The 14,061-nt window shown below is 35.7% G+C and overlaps 1 long non-coding RNA gene across 1 annotated transcript; it reads left to right on the top strand.

Moving 5' to 3' along the window:
- Nucleotides 1-11,487: 11,487 nt before the first annotated feature.
- LOC131963110 (uncharacterized) lies at nucleotides 11,488-13,964 on the top strand. Its single transcript, XR_009390004.1, has 3 exons — nucleotides 11,488-12,327; nucleotides 13,383-13,418; nucleotides 13,902-13,964. It is a non-coding gene; the product is annotated as an uncharacterized LOC131963110 (long non-coding RNA).
- Nucleotides 13,965-14,061: the final 97 nt, after the last annotated feature.

Below are 14,061 nucleotides of genomic sequence, written 5' to 3'. Positions count from 1 at the left end.
AGTTTAATGTTATTAATTTATATTTCACATGATGCATCAAGATAATTTATTTTTATAGGTTGAAGATGATCCAGATGAGCTCTACACAAGCCTCCAGCACCCAGCGAGTGATCTCTACCAAACTATCCCAAATTCAGCCAATAAGGTAATGATGGCTCGCTTTGATAACCAGGAAGTAGATGGAAGAGATCCAAGCTGTGAAGACTATGAAAACATTTGAGGGGAAGTGCTAGCGCGAGCTTGGTTTGCAAGCTACTGAAAACTGAACAAGGCCTTTAAAATTGACTTTGTTAAAGTGAAAACACATAAAAGTTCATAGACAAAATCACACAGTCCACTGTGCCAATCAGCCGTGCCCTAAAGCATACCCTGCTGAATCGTCTATTTGACTTTAAATCTGACCCTAATTTACTAAATGAACATCATGCTGTATTGACGAAGATGCTAAACTAACCATTAAGACCAAAAACTTGTTAGGAAAGTCAAAAAGTGGACTCATTTTCAGACACGATACATGAAGATGATTTATTTTTCATAGGATGAAGAATATCCAGATCCTACACAAGCCTCCAGCACCCAGCGAGTGATCTCTACCAAACTATCTCAAATTCAGCAAATAACATAGTGACAGTCCGCCTTGATAACCAGGAAGTAGATGCAAGAGACTATGAAAACATGAAACCACAAACCAAATAGCAGGACAGAAAGATGTATAATTTATTGAATTAGGACAATAATATTCCTGCAATAATCTTTTGTTTTATTCATGTAGATGTAGAAGCAACAGTCATCCTTTAGACGTGTTTATTAAAAGACTGAGTTAGCTTGTATGTAAATGCTGCATCACATTGTGTTTTATTCCTCTTTTAGAATCATTTTAAAGTCATGTAAGTGTTTTGCTGCAACACTTGAATGCATAAATGTAGACATTAATATTTAGAAACAATCACTTGAACTACTTATTTAGAAATTTTTCAGGAAATGTAGTCACTGAGAAGTGACATAATGCAGTTAGACTTTAAAGACGCGATACATTAAGATAATTTATTTTTCATAGGATGAAGAAGATCCAGATGAGACCTACACAAGCCTCCAGCAACCAACGAGTGATCTCTACCAAACTATCTCAAATTCAGCAAATAACGCAGTGACGGTCCGCTTTGAAAACCGGGAAGTAGATGCAAGAGACTATGAAAACATGAAATAAGTAGCCTTTTATTTTTTAACACACATACCCTGACATGTATCGTTCACAGAATTGTCATCAAGGAAGTTGTGGCTTTTTGTCTATCTCATAAGTATTAATAAATGTATCATTGTTACAGGAATTTTAAAAAAAGTTAATGTGGAATTAATTTTGTACTGTTGTTCTGTAAATCAATCCTTTATTATTCAATAAAAATGCACAAAAACACAATCTGTTTTTGCTCCAAAAACATGCTTCTTGTTACATTAAAGCTGGGATAGGCCAATTTTTTTTTTTTTTTTTTAATCCACAATTTGAAAGCACGGCCTTCCTCCTGCAGCCCTCCCTCTCTGTCCTGGGATCCAAAGGCGAGATAATTATAGCGACAATTACAAAAGAATTACCGTTCTGTTTTCTGTGCAATCTTTTCTTTGCAGATGACGCTCTGTAATTCGAGGCTCGAGCTCGCTACATAAAATTAACTTGAATTAGTTGCAAGCCTTTGACTGCTGTTAGCACAGGGCTAAACTATTAGCAACATTGTCTCTGAAACGCTTTACTGATACTGATACTTGGTTTTTTAATGAGTTCATTGACTCTCTTTATGATTGTTTTTATGACAATCCGTCCTCCATTTTTAGGTTGCTTTGCTGTTTAGGCAGCTGTTGCCAATGCTGGAACTTTCTGCAGGATTTTCCACAATTGAATGAGGCTTGTATTCTAATTGCTAATTTGGGAGTTAACTTATACATTTCAAAGTAAAATATACTGCATGTCCTCACTGTGAACCTGTGCTAGTCACATCTAATACCATGAGGTTAGCTGCTGGCTGTGCTAAAACAGTTTGGAATTTTTTTTTTATCACTCAGGAAATCTTAACCACACCAAACTACAGAGGGAAATAGATGTATTTTAGCCCTGGCTGGTTCGAGTGTAAACTGTTGGAGAAGTCATGCATGCTTTGTTTTATTTGGGGTTATTTCTCTGTTCAAGAATGCCAAAAAAAAAGTCTTTGTTCAGAAAAATGCTTTCAAAGTAAATTGGACTCTCTTTTCTCATTGCTTTAAAGTCTGTAAAAAGAACCATGAAACTAGAAACTATGACAACAGACATTCGCTACCTTGATAATCTGCCTTTCTGCTACACAACCCTAAAGCCAATATCTTGACCTCAAAGTTGTACTTCCTTTCTAGACACTATAGACATCCGTTTCAAGGGCAGTTTGAGGTTTGTCCGCCCCTCTTCAGTATATTTTCTCACTGCAACACTGTTACTCTCTATCATTGTGGATATGCCTTTGTTATGTTCATTTTCTGACACTTTGCTTTCATCTTGAAAGTACAGGAGCTTTATCTTTTATGCAAATTGGAGCGTCTGCAAGAAGTTAGAATAACCAGTACAAGTTTCTTGACTTCGAGTGTTGTCTGCCGTATCGATATAGAGAGGATTATGTACACAAATGTGACTCTAGATTCACACTTTTGACTGTGAATCTGTTTCTCCACCTGATCAGTTTAATACCAGACGATCGTGGGAAGTACATCTGTGAGTTCGTATCCTGGCAATAAGTATATTCTCCATCTCAGCATCGCTATGGATGGTAAATATTTGATTATTTTTCTTGCTCTTGTAATTCTCATTTATGCCTTCCTCTAATAGATTGGCTTAGGATGGTAATTTTCAACTGACCCAATATATTGCCTGTACTTGCCTGAATCCTAATGTCCCTCGACAAAAACAGTTAATCCCAATTTTGTTCATCTGACAAACATTTTTACTTTAGATCATTCGGATATCACTGCCGATACAACATACAAAAACTTGCTTCTTCTTGGTTCGATCGGGGCAGCTGGAGTGGCAACTGTAGCCGTCTTTATTATTGTCTGTTGCTTTTTCTGCGGGAGCATACGTCATGGGTGAGAGACATTTATAATTATAATAATTTGAATTGTTTTTGTTTATATTCTATCTGTGTCCATATGTTGTTCTTAATCTGACAACTTTTCTAATTTAAAGCTTTTCAACCACATTTGGAGGATCTGTATGTCAAACTCCTGGCTCTATGGTGAGTAATGTTTTCATTTTGAATACATAAATGTAGACATTAATATTTAGAAACAATCACTTGAACTACTTATTTAGAAATTTTTCAGGAAATGTAGTCACTGAGAAGTGACATAATGCAGCTAGACTTTAAAGACACGATCCATTAAGATAATTTATTTTTCATAGGATGAAGAAGATCCAGATGAGACCTACACAAGCCTCCAGCAACCAACGAGTGATCTCTACCAAACTATCTCATATTCAGCAAATAACGCAGGGACGGTCCGCTTTGTTAACCAGGAAGTAGATGCAAGAGACTATGAAAACATCAAACCACAAACCAAGTAGCAGGACAGAAAAATGTATAATTTGTTGCAATTTCTGATTTACTGGGACAATGATATTCCCGTAATAATCTCTTGTTTTATTCATGTAGATGAACAGTCATCATTTAAACATGTTTATTAGAAAAACAGAAGTTGTTGATGGATTTTTGGTAAAGACAGAAGAGTTAGCTTGTGTGTAAATGCTGCATCACATTGTTGCTCATTTATCAAACGAGCGTAGAAACGAGCGTAGAAACGAGCGCAGATCTGAGCGTATATTTCTTCTTACGACAGGGTTCACGTGTGATTTATCAAACAATCATATCTCGCCAATCACAGCGTGAGAATGATCGGCTGTTGATAAATGTGGCGGCTCGAAACAAGCATTTAAATACCACGCCCTAATATATATGATATATATATAATATATACCTGATTCAGATGGCTCGCCTTGAGAGTTAACGTCATCGAAGGACGCAATATGGCCAAAAAGAGGATTTTTCCCCCTAAAGTCAGCTTTATTAGCAAAGTGCAGTTACAAATAACAACAGTAGCGATATAGACATATTACAGAAATACGCAGCGACGGAGTTTTATGAAATAAAAATACTTCTAGTTATAAACTCAAACAACTTCGGTTATCCAGATGAGCCCTACACAAGCCTCCAGCACCCAGCGAGTGATCTCTACCAAACTATCCCAATTCAGCAAATAACTTGACGGTCCGTTTTGATAACCGGGAAGTCGATGCAAGAGACTATGAAATCATGAAACCACAAACAAAATAGCAGGACGGAAAGATGTTTAATTTGACATTTCTGACTTATTGGGACAATAATATTCCTGCAATAATACCTTGTTTTATTCGTGTAGATGTAAAAGCAACAGTCATCCTTTAGACGTGCTTATTAAAAGAGTTAGCTTGTATGTAAATGCTGCATCACATTGTGTTTTACTCCTCTTGTAGAATCATTTTAAGTAATTATGTTTGTTTTGCTGCACTCTGGTTGGTTGTTTCAGGCCTTCTCAGGGGTGTCAAGTAGCCTTTTATTTTTTAACACACATACCCTGACATGTATCATTCACAGCATTGTCATCAATGAAGTTGTGGCTTTTTGTTAATCTCATAAGTATTAATAAATGTATCATTGTTACAGGAATTTAAAAAAAAGTTAATGCGGAATTAATTTTGTACTGTTGTTCTGTAAATCAATCCTTTATTATTCAATAAAAATGCACAAAAACACAATCTGTTTTTGCTCCAAAAACATGCTTCTTGTTACATTAAAGCTGGGATAGGCCAAATTTTATTTTTTTTGAATCCACAATTTGAAAGCACGGCCTTCCTCCTGCAGCCCTCCCTCTCTGTCCTGGGATCCAAATGCAAGATAATTATAGCGACAATTCGAAGAGAATTACCGTTCTGTTTTCTGTGCAATCTTTTCTTTGCAGATGACGCTCTGTAATTCGAGGCTCGAGCTCGCTACATAAAATGAACTTGAATTAGTTGCAAGCCTTTGGCTGCTGTTAGCACAGGGCTAAACTATTAGCAACATTGTCTCTGAAACGCTTTACTGATATTGATACTTGTTTTTTTTCTTATGAGTTTATTGTGACTCTCTTTGAGATTGTTAATATGACATCTGTATTCCATTTTTGGGTTGCTTTGCAGTTCAGGCAGCTGTTGCCAATGCTGGAACTTTCTGCAGGATTTTCCACAATTGGATCAGGCTTGTATTGTAATTGCTCATTTGGGAGTTAATTTAAACATTTAAAAGTAAAATATACTGCGTGTCCTCACTGTGAGCCTGTGCTAGTCACATCTAATACCATGAGGTTAGTTGCTGGCTGTGCCAAGACAGTTTGGCGGTTATTTATCACTCAGGAAATCTTAACCACACCAAACTACAGAGGGAAATAGATGTATTTTAGCCCTGGCTGGTTCGAGTGTAAACTGTTGGAGAAGTCATGCATACTTTGTTTTATTTGGGGTTATTTCTCTGTTCAACAATGCCAAAAATGTCTTTGTTCAGGAAAATGTTTTCAAAGTAAATTGAACTCTGCTTTCTAATTGCTTTAAAGTCTGTAAAAAGAACCATGAAACTAGAAACTATGACTACAACAGACATTCGCTACCTTGATAATCTGCCTTCCTGCTACACAACCCTAAGGCCAATATCTTGACCTCAAAGTTGTACTTCCTTTCAAGTTAATATAAACTTCCGCTTCAAGGGCAGTTTGAGGTTTGTCCGCTCAACTTCAGTATATTTTTTCACTGCAACACTGTCGCTCTCTACCATTATTTATAGATTTTGTTGTGTTCTTTTTCTACCACTTTTCTTTCATCTTGAAGGTACAGGAGCTTGATCTTTTGTGCAAATTGGAGCATCTGCAAGAAATTAGAATAACCAGAACAAGTTTCCTGACTTTGAGTGTTGTCTGCTGTGTCAATATAGAAAGGACTATGGACACAAAAGGGACTCATTTTAGCATCACTATGGAAGGTAAATATTAGATTTGATTTTAATTCACATTTTTTGCCTTTCTTTAATACATCAGCTTAAAATAGTACTTTTAAAAGTACCCAGTATATTTCCTGCATTTGCCTGAATCATGATTTTTCTCTACAAAAGCTGGAAATGCCAGTTCTGTTTTTCTGACATTAACATAATATAACATTTTTACTTTATAAGATCTCTATCTGGCTGTTTTGATCGGGGGAGCTGGAGCCATTTTTGTTATTGGAGTTATTTTTGGGTTTTTCTGCAGGAGCATATGTGACAGGTGAGAGACATTTATAATTCTAATTTAGTTTTCTTGTTCGGTTTTCTATCTGTGTGCATATGTTGTTCTAACTCTGACAACTTTTCTAATTTAAAGCTTTTCTACCACATCTGGAGTATCTGTACGTCAAACTCCTGGCTCTTTGGTGAGTAATGTTTTCATTTTGTATACATAAATGTATACACTTCATATTTAGGGCCCGAGCAGGCAACGACCTGCGAGGTCCCTATTGTATTTCGAATGTTTATTTATTCTTATATTTGAGGAGCAGTGAAGAGACAATCACTTAAAGTACTTATTGCAAGACTTTAAAGACACGATACATTAAGATAATTTATTTTTCATAGGATGAAGAAGATCCAGATGAGACCTACACAAGCCTCCAGCAACCAGCGAGTGATCTCTACCAAACTATCTCTATTCAGCAAATAACATAGTGACGGTCCATTTTGATAACCAGGAAGTTGATGCAAGAGACTATGAAAACATGAAACCACAAACCAAATAGCAGGATGGAAAAATGTTTAATTTGACATTTCTGACTTATTGGGACAAAAATATTCCTGCAATAATATCTTGATTTATTCGTGTAGATGTAAAAGCAACAGTCATCCTTTAGACGTGTTTATTAAAAGAGTTAGCTTGTATGTAAATGCTGCATCATATTGTGTTTTCCTCCTGTTATAGAATCAATTTAAAGTCATTGTAAGTGTTTTGCTGCACTCTGGTTGGTTGTTTCAGGCCTTCTCAGGGGTTTCAAGTAGCCTTTTATTTTTTAACACACATACCCTGACATGTATCATTCACAGCATTGTCATCAAGGAAGTTGTGGCTTTTTATTAATCTCATAAGTATTAAGAAATGTATCACTGTTTCATGAATTTCAAAGAGTTAATGGGCAGTAAGTTTTGTTCTCAGTGTTGTTCTCATTGGGGAGTTAATTTAAACATTTCAAAATAAAATATACTGCGTATCCTCACTGAGCCTGTGCTAGTCACATCTAATATCATGAGGTATGTGAGCTACTGGCTGTGCTAAAACTGGTTTACTTTTTTTTTTTTTAACCACATCAAACTACAGAGGGAAATAGATGTGTTTTAGCCCTGACTAGTTCGATTGTTGTATTCCACAATGCTGAAACTAAGTAAGCTCCCTTTCTGTACCTGATCTTTAATGTCACGGTTTGTATTATATGGACATAATATTAAACATGCCATCAGTTTTTAATCAGAAATGTTGCAGAAAATAAAAAAAAGAAATTGAGTGTCTAAACCTCAAAGTATAAGCAGTCACGTCTTGTACTTCCTTTTGAAGAGGTCACATACATTTATGGTATTTCAGGAAGCTATAGGTCACTGTTGCCTTCGGCCTTTCTACAGTGAGACGGTTACTCAGACCTCTCTGTTATTATCATTATGGATAAACTGACTCTTGTTCATGTTCTGCTTCTGCCACTGTGTTTGTGTTTTGACTCTGAAGGTACAGGAGCATTTCATTCTTTTGATTACACAGTTTTATTTGAGTTATTCAGTTTGTTACAATGACAAGTGGTTTCTTAACTTTCTATTTTTTTGCAGTGACTCTTGTGAAAACCATCACGGGAGAATCAGATGTCACTCCGATTTGCAAGAATGCAACTCTGAGTGACTTGGAACTTATAATATGTAAGATCAGAACAGAGAGGAACAGAGGAGAAGAGTGTCGTCTGCTGTATACATATGAAAGGGGCTTTGAGGACAAATGTAACTCCAGTTTCACTTTTAAGGAAGAGAATCAGACTGTGTTTCTCCACCTGACCAGTTTAACACCAGAGGACAGTGGACTCTACACCTGTGGGTGTTCAGGTGCTGAGGGAACCTACATTCTCCATCTGAAAATCACTGTGGAAGGTAAATATAATTTTTTCTTGCTTTTGTTTTCAAGCTTTTCTCCCATACTTTGGCTAAATGTTTGGAGTTAAATGTTAAAATGATTCTTGCACTTAAATGTGAAATAAGTCTTATTCATATAGTTTTAATTCATAGAATAAAAAGCACACAGCAAGAGTGTCGTACAGATATAAAATATGTGATTATATAAATTATATTTTGCATAAGGTACATTGGAGGTTGAAGAGGCCGGCCATTCAACACAACTGAGTTTTTTCATTGGTGGAAGTATAGTCATCATTATAACGGGAGTTGTCCTTGGCTTTATCTGCTGGAGAATACGTCATGGGTGAGTGAATATTATAATGGTCATATTTTTTATGTGTGTGTATTTGTTGTTTCACTTACTATAATATCTCTTCTTATAGAACCAGTTCAAGGTCACCCCCATCTGGATTACCTGCAACTCCCGGCTCTTTGGTAAGTAATGTTTTCTTTTGTTCTGTACCTTTTAAACTCAGGAAGTAGCCAGTTTAATATTATTAATTTATGTTCCACATGATTAACATAATGCATCAAGATAATTTACCTTTTATAGGTTGAAGATGATCCAGATGAGCCCTACACAAGCCTCCAGCACCGAGCGAGTGATCTCTACCAAACTATCTCAAATTCAGCAAATAACATAGTGACGGGCCGCTTTGATTACCAGGAAGTAGATGCAAGAGATTATGAAAACATGAAACCAAACAAACCAAATAGCAGGAAGTAAAGATGTATAATTTATTAAATTGGGACAATAATATTCCTGCAATAATCTTTTGTTTTATTCATGTAGATGTAGACGCAACAGTCATCCTTTAGACGTGTTTATTAAAAGACTGAGTTAGCTTGTATGTAAATGCTGCATCACATCGTGTTTTCTCAGGGGTTTCAAGTAGCCTTTTATTTTTTAACACACATACCCTGACATGTATCATTCACAGAACTGTCATCAAGGAAGTTGTGGCTTTTTGTTAATCTCACAAGTATTAATAAATGTATCATTGTTAAAGGAATTTTTAAAAAAGTTAAGGGGGGGTTAATTTTGTACTGTTATTTTGTAAATCAATCATTTATTATTCAATAAAAATGCACAAAAGCACAATCTGTTTTTGCTCCAACAACTTGCTTCTTGTCTTGGAACTTTCTGCAGGATTTTCCACAATTGAATGAGGCTTGTATTGTAATTGCCCATTGGGGAGTTAATTTAAACATTTCACAATAAAATATACTGCATATCCTCACTGTGAGCCTGTGCTAGTCATATCTAATACCATGAGGTGAGCTGCTGGCTGTGCTAAAACTTGTTTACTTTTTTATTTATTTATTTATTTTTTTAACCACATCAAACTACAGAGGGAAATAGATGTTTTAGCTCGTTCTTTTTTTGTATTCCACAATGCTGAAACCAGGTAAGCTACCTTTCTGTACCTGATCTTTAACGTCAAGGTTGTATTAAATGGACATTATATGAAGCTTGTTTGTTAATAACAAATGTTGCAGAAAATAAAAAAAATTGAGTGTCTTAACCTCAAAGTATAAGCAGCCATGTTTGGTACTTCCTTTTTTAAGAGCTCACATACTTTTAAGGTATTTTAGGTTTGAGGTCACTGTTGCCCTCACCCTTTCTACAGTGAGACGGTTACTCAGACCTCTCTGTTATTATCATTATGGATAAACTGACTCTTGTTCATGTTCTGCTTCTCTCACTGTGTTTGTGTTTTGACCCTGAAGGTACAGGAGCATTTTTTTTTGATTACACAGTTTTATTTGAGTTATTCAGTTTGTTACAATGACAAGTAGTTTCTTAACTTTCCATTTTTTTTGCAGTGACTCTTGTGAAAACCATCAGGAGAAAATCAGATGTCACTCCAATTTGCAACAATGCAACTCTGAGTGACATCGAACTGATAGTGTGTAAGATCAGAACAGAGAGGAACAGAGGAGAAGAGTGTAATCTGCTGTATTCATATGAAAGGGGCTTTGAGGACAAATGTATTTCAAGTTTCACTTTTATGGAAGAGAATCAGACTGTGTTTCTCCACCTGACCAGTTTAACACCAGAGGACAGTGGACTCTACACCTGTCAGTGTTCAGGTGCTGAGGGAACAGAGATTCTCCATCTGAAAATCACTGTGGAAGGTAAATGCCCATCCTTTCTTCTTGCTTTTGTGTTTGACTTGAGAGAAAGTTTTAAAGGTAAAAATAAGGGTATATGATGCATGCACTTAATTGTGAAATTAGGCCTATTTCTTGTTTTGTTTTTTATTTAATAAAAAGCACACAGCACTCTGATATAGTGTAGCACAGGTATAACATGTGTGATCTTGTTAATTATATTTTGAATAGATTATGATGTATTTCTTCACAAATAAAGCAAATGCCATGTCATATATATATAATGAGGCTGTGATCTTTAGGGTTAGGGGAAAAGAGGAAAGAAAGGTTAGGGAAAGAAAAAGAAAGAAAATGTCCACTTGCCATAACGTCGTCTTTAGTTTGGGATCTGCCACTTCAGTTTAGCTGCCATAATGTTTTTTTTGCAACCAGTTCATGCATAGAACGGATCAGGAGCCAGAATGGCTCCACGCCAGCTAATGCTAGCGCTGGCTTGGTTAGCAAGCAGCTGAAATAAGGCCTTTAAATTGACTTTGTTGAAGTGAAAACAAACTGGGAAAGAGTTCATAGACAAAATCACACAGTCCACTGTGCCAATCACTAGCAGTGCACTAAAGCATACCCTGCTTAATTTACAAATTTTACTGTAAATTGGACCACAATTTGCTAAATGAACATCATGCTGTATTGAATAAGATGCTAAACCAACAATTGAGACCATTAAACTCATTCGGAAAATGTTTTTGAGGCAATGAAACAAGTCAAAAGTTGGCTCATTTAATTGACTTCCACCCAATTGGACTTCTTTTTGTAGCCAGCAGAGTCGCCCCCTGGTGGCCATTAGAAAGAATACAGGTTTAAGGCACTTCAAAGTCAAGTCAAAGTCAACTTTATTGTCAATTTTCCATATGTACAAGAGATTGAAATACAGTTCTCACAGTACAATGGTGTGTTAGAGGAAAAAAAGATAGATAAAATAAGCATAAGGACATCCTCGTCTGCTTCATTTTTCAGGCATCATCTTTATTATGTGTAAAATTTCCAAATTATTAAAAGAATAGGCCTGAATAATAATGTCTCTGTGGGTTTTTTTTTTAAATTGCGTTATCATCATTATTAATATGCAAGTTGACTTTTGTGCATGTCTGCTTACGTGTCCAGGGCACTGTTAAATTTTGATCTTACCCAAGAACAAACAGGACGTACGAAAGTAAAGTTCTTAAATTTAAGATTATATTTGTGAGTACAGACAATTCATGCATGAGGCCAAACAATGGCCAACAATGGCTATGATTAGTGCAATGTTGATTCTAAGTGATTTATTATTAGAACTCAGCCATTAGAACTGTATAAGTGCTACGAACTGAAGAATTAATTTCCCAAATGATTATAATTACATTTTGCATGCATGCAGAATATTTTATTGTGATGACAACTAGGCTACATTGTGTCTTCATGTGAACATAGAGGTGTTTTTGTCACCTACACACTAAAAGATGCGAGGGACATAAATTCCAACGAGCCACTGAGACCCTGCAGCTTTCTATTCTCAGCTCGAGCTCAGGCCTCTAAATATGTGTTGACCACAAAAGCAAACCCGTCACTTTCAGGATGCTGTGTGACGTAAAACTCTCAACCTGTATGCATTGTTGACACGTTAAGTAGCACATATAGACTTTATCGACCTCAAAGTGTGGCTGTGCCACTTAGATATGTAGAAAACAAGTTTTTGTGTCTTAGTGTGAAAGCAGAAGCTCCAGTAGCAGCACTTCCTTTATCTGTCAGCTCAGAGCTATGTACCAGTCGGAGCTGTAGGTAGCCAGAGAGCAGAGCACACTGAACAGACTTCAGTACAAGATGTTGGGAAATGCTCGGAGCCGTTGCTTCTTCACCGGTTTGGCAAAATGGAAATGTTTTGTTCTGCTTCTACCGCTGACTGTGTGTTTCGACAGTGGAGGTAATGTAGGAAACTTATTTATATAACAAGAAATGTATGCTGTTTGTTTCGCTTGTATTCCTGTTTTGTTTCAAAGTGTAAAACTAAACATTTTCTGGAAAGGTAATGAGGGCATTAATAGAAAATTTTACTGCTTCATGACGACACTCAAACACAATAATAATGATACTAAACTTTAATAAACTTAATAAACTATTTCGATACTTTAAATGCATCAAAAAAGTGCTATGCAAAAAAGAAATTACAGGCACCGAGTGCTTCACATTGAACAGACATAGAAATGTCTCTTTTAAAAATAAAATAAAAATAAAAAGCACAAATTTTTTTCAATTAAAATAAGACATTGTCTGTCACAGTCTAGACATTGTTAATGTGGTAAATGACTATTGAATCTGGAAACAGCTGATTTTCTTATGAAATATCTATGATATATTGTCCTGTGTTCCAGTGGCACATTGTGTAAATCCACAATTTATTTATAAGTTTATAGTGTTGAAAGGCTCATTGATCATTAAAACACCTGAGCATTATGTTAGCACAGCTAAAAACTGTTTGTGCTGATTTGAGAAGCAGTAAAATGATCCTTCCTCAGGCTGGTTGAGTATCTAGAGGTAAAGTTGGAGATTTGTACAGGTTAAAATTATTATTTCTGCCCTTGTCAATGTCTTTACTATAATAATATGATATATAAAAAGTGCAGCAGAACAACTTAAGTACTTCATACTTTTATAACATTATACTTTTTTTTTTTTTTGCTCTTATGATGCTTTCTCATAAAACATTTAAAAAGTTTAAATGTCTTATGAACGCTACTTTGTTGGGCTTAAAATACGCTATGATGATTTATGCACAATTCATAGTAGGCTATAATAATCCATGCAATAAATTAGGCCGACATAATGATCTATCTATAAAAATGCATGGTTTATTATAGTGGTTCATTGTTAGTAAGAAGTAAGGTGTGATACATATTCATGCAAAAATGCTGCAGCACAAATTTGCATTGATTTCTCAAATTTTAAAGGCATTCTAATAAAATTCTGTTTTTATTTTAGGGTACCCAAGAGGTCACTTTGTCACGGTTTCTCCAGGTAAGGGCACCCAAAGGGACACTTTATAATGTTTTTTTTTTTTTTTTTTTTTATAATTTAAGGGTACCTTATCATGTTTTCCCTACTGGAACTATCCTCTAGAGGGCACTGTGTCTCTTTGTCTCAACTGGGAGGGCCTCTGGAGGTCATGTTTCATGTATCCCAGAGGCCACTTTTGTTGCATTTGCATTTTAATTTTTTCAAACATTGGCTTTTGGGAGTAATCGCTGTTTGCATTTGATAGTTGCGTTTTTTATTTCTCGTCATAATGTATTATATGCCTCAGTCAACTTTTACTAAGACACATGTATAATATTTTTGTTTTACTGTTGATATAATTCATCAGAAAGTATTGTGTGTTCTTGAGTGTAGTTATGAGGCAGTAAAAATGTATTATTATTCACTGAATGCCTTTACAATGACTATGGAAATGCAAAAATGCAAAATTACAGCTATCACTAACTTAGATTGTGTTTTTTGCAGTGACTCTTGTGAAAACCATCAGGAGAGAACCAGATTTCACTCCAATTTGCAAGAATGCAACTCTGAGTGACTTCGAACTTATAATATGTAAGATCAGAACAGAGAGGAACAGAGGAGAAGAGTGTCATCTGCTGTATATATATGAAAGGGGCTTTGAGGA

The sequence above is a fragment of the Centropristis striata genome, chromosome 24 (genome assembly GCF_030273125.1).
Source record: "Centropristis striata isolate RG_2023a ecotype Rhode Island chromosome 24, C.striata_1.0, whole genome shotgun sequence".
Taxonomy (NCBI): Eukaryota; Metazoa; Chordata; class Actinopteri; order Perciformes; family Serranidae; genus Centropristis; species Centropristis striata.
This window is presented reverse-complemented; position numbering and strand designations above follow the sequence as displayed.